Below are 6375 nucleotides of genomic sequence, written 5' to 3'. Positions count from 1 at the left end.
ACATAGTAAATATTCAAATATTTGTTGAATGAATAAAGGGAGCTATTGAAATGCCAGCTACCTTTTCCACATTTAACTTTAAATGAGTTCCATCTCAATCCTTCAAATATGACCCAGAATCTAGGATCAGAGGCATATAAATAAATAAACCCAAATCTGCTTTCTGGAAGCTCTTAGTTTAGTGCCTTAAATATAATTTATCTTGTTGATCTGCCACACTAGTACTCCAAAAGAACAGAAGCCTGGACCAATAGATTTTGATATAAGCAAACAAGTCAGGAGAGGTTCAAGAAATGGGGTCTCTTGGAAAGCAGGGTCTTGTCAAAGAACTCATGTCTGGGCTGGTGTCAGGAGAAATCCAGGGGTTCAGGAAGAACCAGCCATCTTTTTAAGGTGTGACTGGAATCTATGTTCCTTTCTTTGTCAGATTTCTCTCTTGACAGAAGAGGTCTTAGAATGAATAAGTGAAGGAAGAGAGGGACCTTGGTGTTTTGCACCAGCACAGCTTACAGCCCAGGTTCTGAGATACTGGAAAGGCAAAAAGTGGAAAGGATCTTTTCCAAGCTACCTGTGCCTTTCTCTGCCCTATAGAGCTTATAGAACTTTCTACCCACCCAGTCCACTCCTGCGATGAGGATCAAGAAGAGGTTGCCTCTGGGTCTGATAGCTTTAGTTCCTGAATTTTACAAAGCAATGCTTTAAAAAAAAAAAAAATTTAAATCACCTTGTGTGGCAAAGACAGCAGGGATTATTACCCTTACTCCACAATAATGCCTCACATAGTACCACGTTTTATAGTTTATGAAGAATTCATGCATACCTGTCTCAGTGTTTCCAATTGCCTGATAATGAGTCCTCTGAAGACTCATCTGAAAATATAGATTACAGGCCCCTGTAGTTTGAGAACTTGCAGTTGGTGAAAGAATTTGGTCCGCAGAAGCATTTTATTTAGTTGGAGTGTTGAAAAATAAATTCAGCTGAAACTGGTTTGGCTCAGTGGATAGAGCATTGGCATGCGGACTGAAGGGTCCCAGGTTCGATTCAGGTCAAGGGCATGTACCTTGGTTGAGGGCGCATTCCCAGTGGGGGGGAGGCAGCTGATCAATGATTCTCTCTCATCAATGTTTCTAACTCTCTACCTCCCCCCCTTTCTTCCTCTCTGTAAAAAAAAAAAAAAAAAAAAAAAAAAATCAATAAATTAAAAGAAAAAGAAATTCAATTTATATGCATTAGTTTTGGCTGTGCTGATTCTGTTATCATTTACTCATCATAAAAGAAATTGGGATTAAAAAGGATATAAAACATCATCTAGCTCTCCAATTAGGGAATGGGTACCCCAAAAGGTCTGGTTTTAACTATGGTGAAGGGAGGTTTTAATTTACTAATTTAATAATCTATTTAATCATGTAACAAATACTAGGCCCTGTGCTGGCCTCAATTGTGTAAAATGATTAAGGTATGATCCATAAATACCAGGAGATGGAGGGAGGCTGGAAGAGATAGCCTTCCATAATAAGAACTGCAACAAATGCTATAGTCAAAATCTATACAAAGAGGCACAAGCAGTAAAAACATCACCATAGATATCCAGAAGATACTACAAAAGCTCCCACTTAAGCAGTAGAATGTAGTGGGAAAAGCAACCACTCAGGTATCAGATCTGGATTCAGACACCAGCCTCATCATATTTTAGCTACATAACCTCTCTGCTGTTAAATTTTCTTTCCTGTAAAATGGTCAAAATGGTCCTTACCTCATCAAATTGAGGATGTAGATCAAATTAGATTATCTGTAAAAAATGTCTAGCACAGCCTGTGGCCCAGATTAGATGCTCAGGATATGCTTGCATATACTGTGATGTGGTCTTCTAAGAGCTACATATCAGGAAACTCTTAGCTTGAATAGGGAACATAAACATTCTAGTTACTGATATGTATTTTCCTCCACTGGAAATTAAGAAATTGCTTGTTTGGTATGTTTTGTGGGTTTTTTGTTTTGTTTTGTTTTGTTTTTTAATATGCCAAACTCTTATAAGTTGAGGTAGCCTTTCAGAGCCAACTTAATTCTAAATGCACTGACAAAACAAAGCACCTCTCCAGGCAAGAAATCCACATCTTTCGGAACTAAGATACTCATCCATAGGTATGAGGTGTTTTGTGAGACTTGCCCATCAATATGCCTTTTCCCTTGTTTAATAATATGAATTGCCAGTCTTAGATGGATAGATGGCTGTCAAATTAGAAATTACATTTCCAAGCACACTTTGCATATTATTATAACCATGTAACTAAATTCTGGCCAATAAGATGTGAACAAAATGCTTTTCTCCCACTTCTGGTTGTGTTTCAGCAAGTTTGGATGTGCTTGTCTGGCCTTTTTCCTCTACCTCTTGGCCAGAGTAGCCATGTGGACTCAGGAAGCCACATGTTAAAGGTGGCAGAGCCAGCAAACTAGCTTTGGACTTGTTTAGTGGACCATCATCTGGAACATTATTTGAATATTCACAAAAAGAAACTGATGCCTTGATTAATCTTGTATTTTGAGATATCTTTTTTATAGCAGCTTAGCCTTTATCCTAACACAAATCTGAAGATGTAGTAAGATTGAAGGAGATAACATATGGGAGCACCTAGGTCAGGGCCCAGGACAAAGTAGACATGTAGTAAAATTGGTGTTGAATTTTAATTTTTTAAATTTTGACAACTGAATAACTTTTATTACATGACAAAAATATACAAATTATGTGGTAAAAATGATGTAGGCTTCAAAAAGGAGTAGACTATCCTCTCTCCTTCTGGGAACTCATGTCCTAATAGGAGAATTGGACTCTGTATTCCTGCTTCAACGTCCCCTTTGCAAGGATAACATTACTATCATTACTGATGAAAGTCCAACTACTGTTGCAAGTGTCAAAACAGTGGGGACTTTGAAAAAGACTCTCTGCTACTCTCTCCCACTCCCTTAATTTTGAGGTTTTTCCCTCCCAAAAAATCAACACCCCCCCCTGCCAGAAAACTCTGCTCCAAATTTTCTCTGAGGCAAAAAGTTTAACCAATCCTATCCCGGTTTACTCAGGATTGAGGGTTTTCTCTGACTGGGGAAGTTTAGTGCCAAAATCAAGTAAGTCCTGGATAAACCAGGACAAATTAGTTACTCTCAGGAAAGGAGGCGCAGAATTGGATATTTGCTTCAGTGGTTGCCAGGCACAGAATAAAAGCCTAAAAATGATAGTTACCCAACATTAAAGAGCTGTGCTTGGATTGATAAATGCTTTCTAGCATCCTGTGGTTATCCTTTTGCAACACTCATTATTTCTTACTCTGATTATTGTCTACATTTCCCAATACATAGTAAGCTCCATGAAGGCAGAAACATGTATGTCTTTCTCATTACCCTAATCCCACTGTATCTCCATAATCCTCCTATATATAGTGTTTGTTAAATATTTATTAAATGAAGAAATAATTGAATAATGCCAAGGTATTTCAGAATTGAATGTATCAAGTAGAACTCATCATTTTCTAAATGCCCAACTAAAAGTAATTGAAGCAGTAAGACTGCAACCCTGGTTGGTACTCTCCATACCTCAACCAATGAATATTAATAGGTTATGTGGCCTGCATGGAAATCTTAACAGGCATTCTGTACAACTGTCTTGTCCATCCAGGTGAGACTCTGGAAGTTTAAGTAATCTTCAAGATCAAATTCAGACCTTAGCTTCAAAGTTTTCAGAGGTTTCATGCAACAGAGACTAGATAAGGGTAAGGAATACCTGGAAATCTGGAGACACTTAACCTATTGGCTAAGCACCACTGGCCCATATACCAGAGTCCTTTGCTTTGAGATGAATATTGGGGCCATGCCTCTCAATCACACTGTAATAAAATTCAGTTAAATCAGGTAGAAATCAAAATAATAATCCTCTAGTATTTTAAATTTAAATCATAATTAAATTATCATTAAAATAATAATTATACCTGTATCATTCTTTAGATTTGAACCCCTCGAGGCCATTAAATAATTGGTCTCTGGGAAGCCAAGAAGGAGGGGCGGGAGTTGGAGAAGCAATTGAAATATGGTGTAATTCTGGACCTGGCCTGAACTCAGGTTGGCTCAAGGTCAAGTTTGGCCTTTGGGAATTCTTCTGGTCTGAGGATTTGGTGACAGATTTAAAGCTGCAACAAGTACCTGATTGTAGATCATTTCATTGCAGGCTGGTCTGGGTTGGAGTCTTGAAAAGCCCACTGCCCAGGATTGACAGGGTCCAAGTGGAAGACATCACATCTCAATGCAAGCTCTCTCATTCTTTTCTCCTTCTCCAGAGGAAGACCTGGTTGGGACCCAGGCTAATTAAAAAAGGGCTAACTTTGTGGCAGGAACACTTAGTTTAGATGCTCACCAAAGAAAGAGGTGTCGGGGTCACTACAAAGTATCAAAGAAAGACTTGATATAGAATAACATTTAGAAAAGGAAAGAACTTCTTAACTGAGTAGAAATTTTGAAATATGAGATTTTTTAAAATCCTGAACATCAACAAAGTACTTTCTATGTATCCCTCACACTAGGTGGGGACTAAAGTACTGAGAAAACACCAAAATATTGTAAAGAAGATAAAAAGAATGACTATTCATGAAGCAATTACTATTTACTATGCTCATGAGCTCATTTCATCCTTGCAGCAGTCCCAATGAAGTATTGTTTGGGGAAAGTGAGGTTGAGCAAAATCAAGTGACTTGCTAAAAGTTAGATGGCTGGGATGTGGCAGAGCATGAACATTTATACTTGTGCTGTCTGACTCCAAATTTATACCTTTCCTACTATACCATGCTGCATTCTTCTGGAGATGCAATGGGATGAAGGCCTAAATAGACTCAGAAGTGGGAGAATTATTAAGTCCAGATGAAGGACACAGTCATTGCTGCCATGCTATTCCAATAGCTCTGGAAAGATATTTTTGCTTTCCAACTTTATTTCCCACACCTACCACAGTCCTGGCATGCATTGCTTTGAGATGAATATTGGGGCCATGCCTCTCAGAGCCATTCTAAATGGGGCGAGTTTCTCTGTACTCTTCTTCTCTGTCACCTCCATTCTAATACATTCCAGATGTCCCATCAGCTTCATTTCTCAGTATTAGCTGTGAACTTCAGAACACTGTGTTTGCCTGTCTCTTTGGCTTGATTGTCTTTTGTTCTTGGGGGAGGGGAAAGGGCACGAATAGCCTGGAGGGTGGCCAGATTTTTCATTTTGCAATCTCCAGCCACAGCTGCTAAAGAAAACTTATAATGTGTCTTATTCAGTGGGGAAAACATGTTTTGCTTTGCACTCTTGTGTAACCATGACACATCTTGAGTAACTTAGCTTAAAACTTCCCTCCAGTGTCACATTTGGGCTAAATGACATAGAAAAATGTTCACCTTGACCATCAAATATGTTTGGATGTATATCCTGCAGGGAGTCATCTAGCAGTTACAGCCAGGGCCCACTGCCTTTATTCCATATCACACTATTCCTTGTAAATGGTCAGGGTCCAGAAAATGATATTTGGGCACTCAAAATGAACACACAGGATGGCTTCCAAAGGACTCCTCAATGCTTTCATATGGGGGATCTCAAACTTGAGAAGATGTCAGAAGCACCTGGGAGATTTTTCAAACTCACACTGGATGGTTGGCCAGTGTTGCTCAATGGTTGATCATCAACCGATGAACCAGGAGGTCACAGTTTGATTCCTGGTTATGGTACATGCCCGGTGGTGGGCTCAATCCTCAGTAGTGGGCAGCCAATCAATGTTTCTCTTTCATCATTGATGTTTCTATTTCTTCCTCTCTTTTCCTCTCTGAAATCAATAAAATATATATTTTAAAAACTCACACTGGCTCCTAACCCCAGAGCAGGCGTCTTCAAACTACGGCCCTCGGGCCACATGCGACCCGCAGAGGAGTCTGATCCGGCCCGCCAGGTTTTTTGGGCAGTGAGAGCAGCCGAGGTGTTACAGTAGGAATTAGTAGTTCATATAGTCCGGCCCTCCAGCTCTCTGAGGGACCGTGATCTGGCCCCCACTTTAAAAAGTTTGAGGACCCCTGCCCCAGAGTTTCTGGTTCAGTAGGTCTAGAGTAAAGCACAAAAATTTTCATTTCTAGTAAGTTTCTAGGTGATGCTAATGCAACTGGTCAGGGGTTGGAAATAGAGGGGCATATTTTGAAAACCTCAGCTTTAAACTTAGATCAGCCAAAGTGAGGAATTGAACACAGTACATGGGATTGGCAAAACTGTATAGAGCTGTATACAGTGGCAATGATCAGTTTTATGCTTTGTTTTGTTTTCCTAACTAGCCAAGAATTGATGCTAAAATGAGATGGCCACATTTAATCA

This window comes from Pipistrellus kuhlii, unplaced genomic scaffold, assembly GCF_014108245.1.
Source record: "Pipistrellus kuhlii isolate mPipKuh1 unplaced genomic scaffold, mPipKuh1.p scaffold_m20_p_1, whole genome shotgun sequence".
NCBI classification, from domain to species: Eukaryota; Metazoa; Chordata; class Mammalia; order Chiroptera; family Vespertilionidae; genus Pipistrellus; species Pipistrellus kuhlii.
This window is presented reverse-complemented; position numbering follows the sequence as displayed.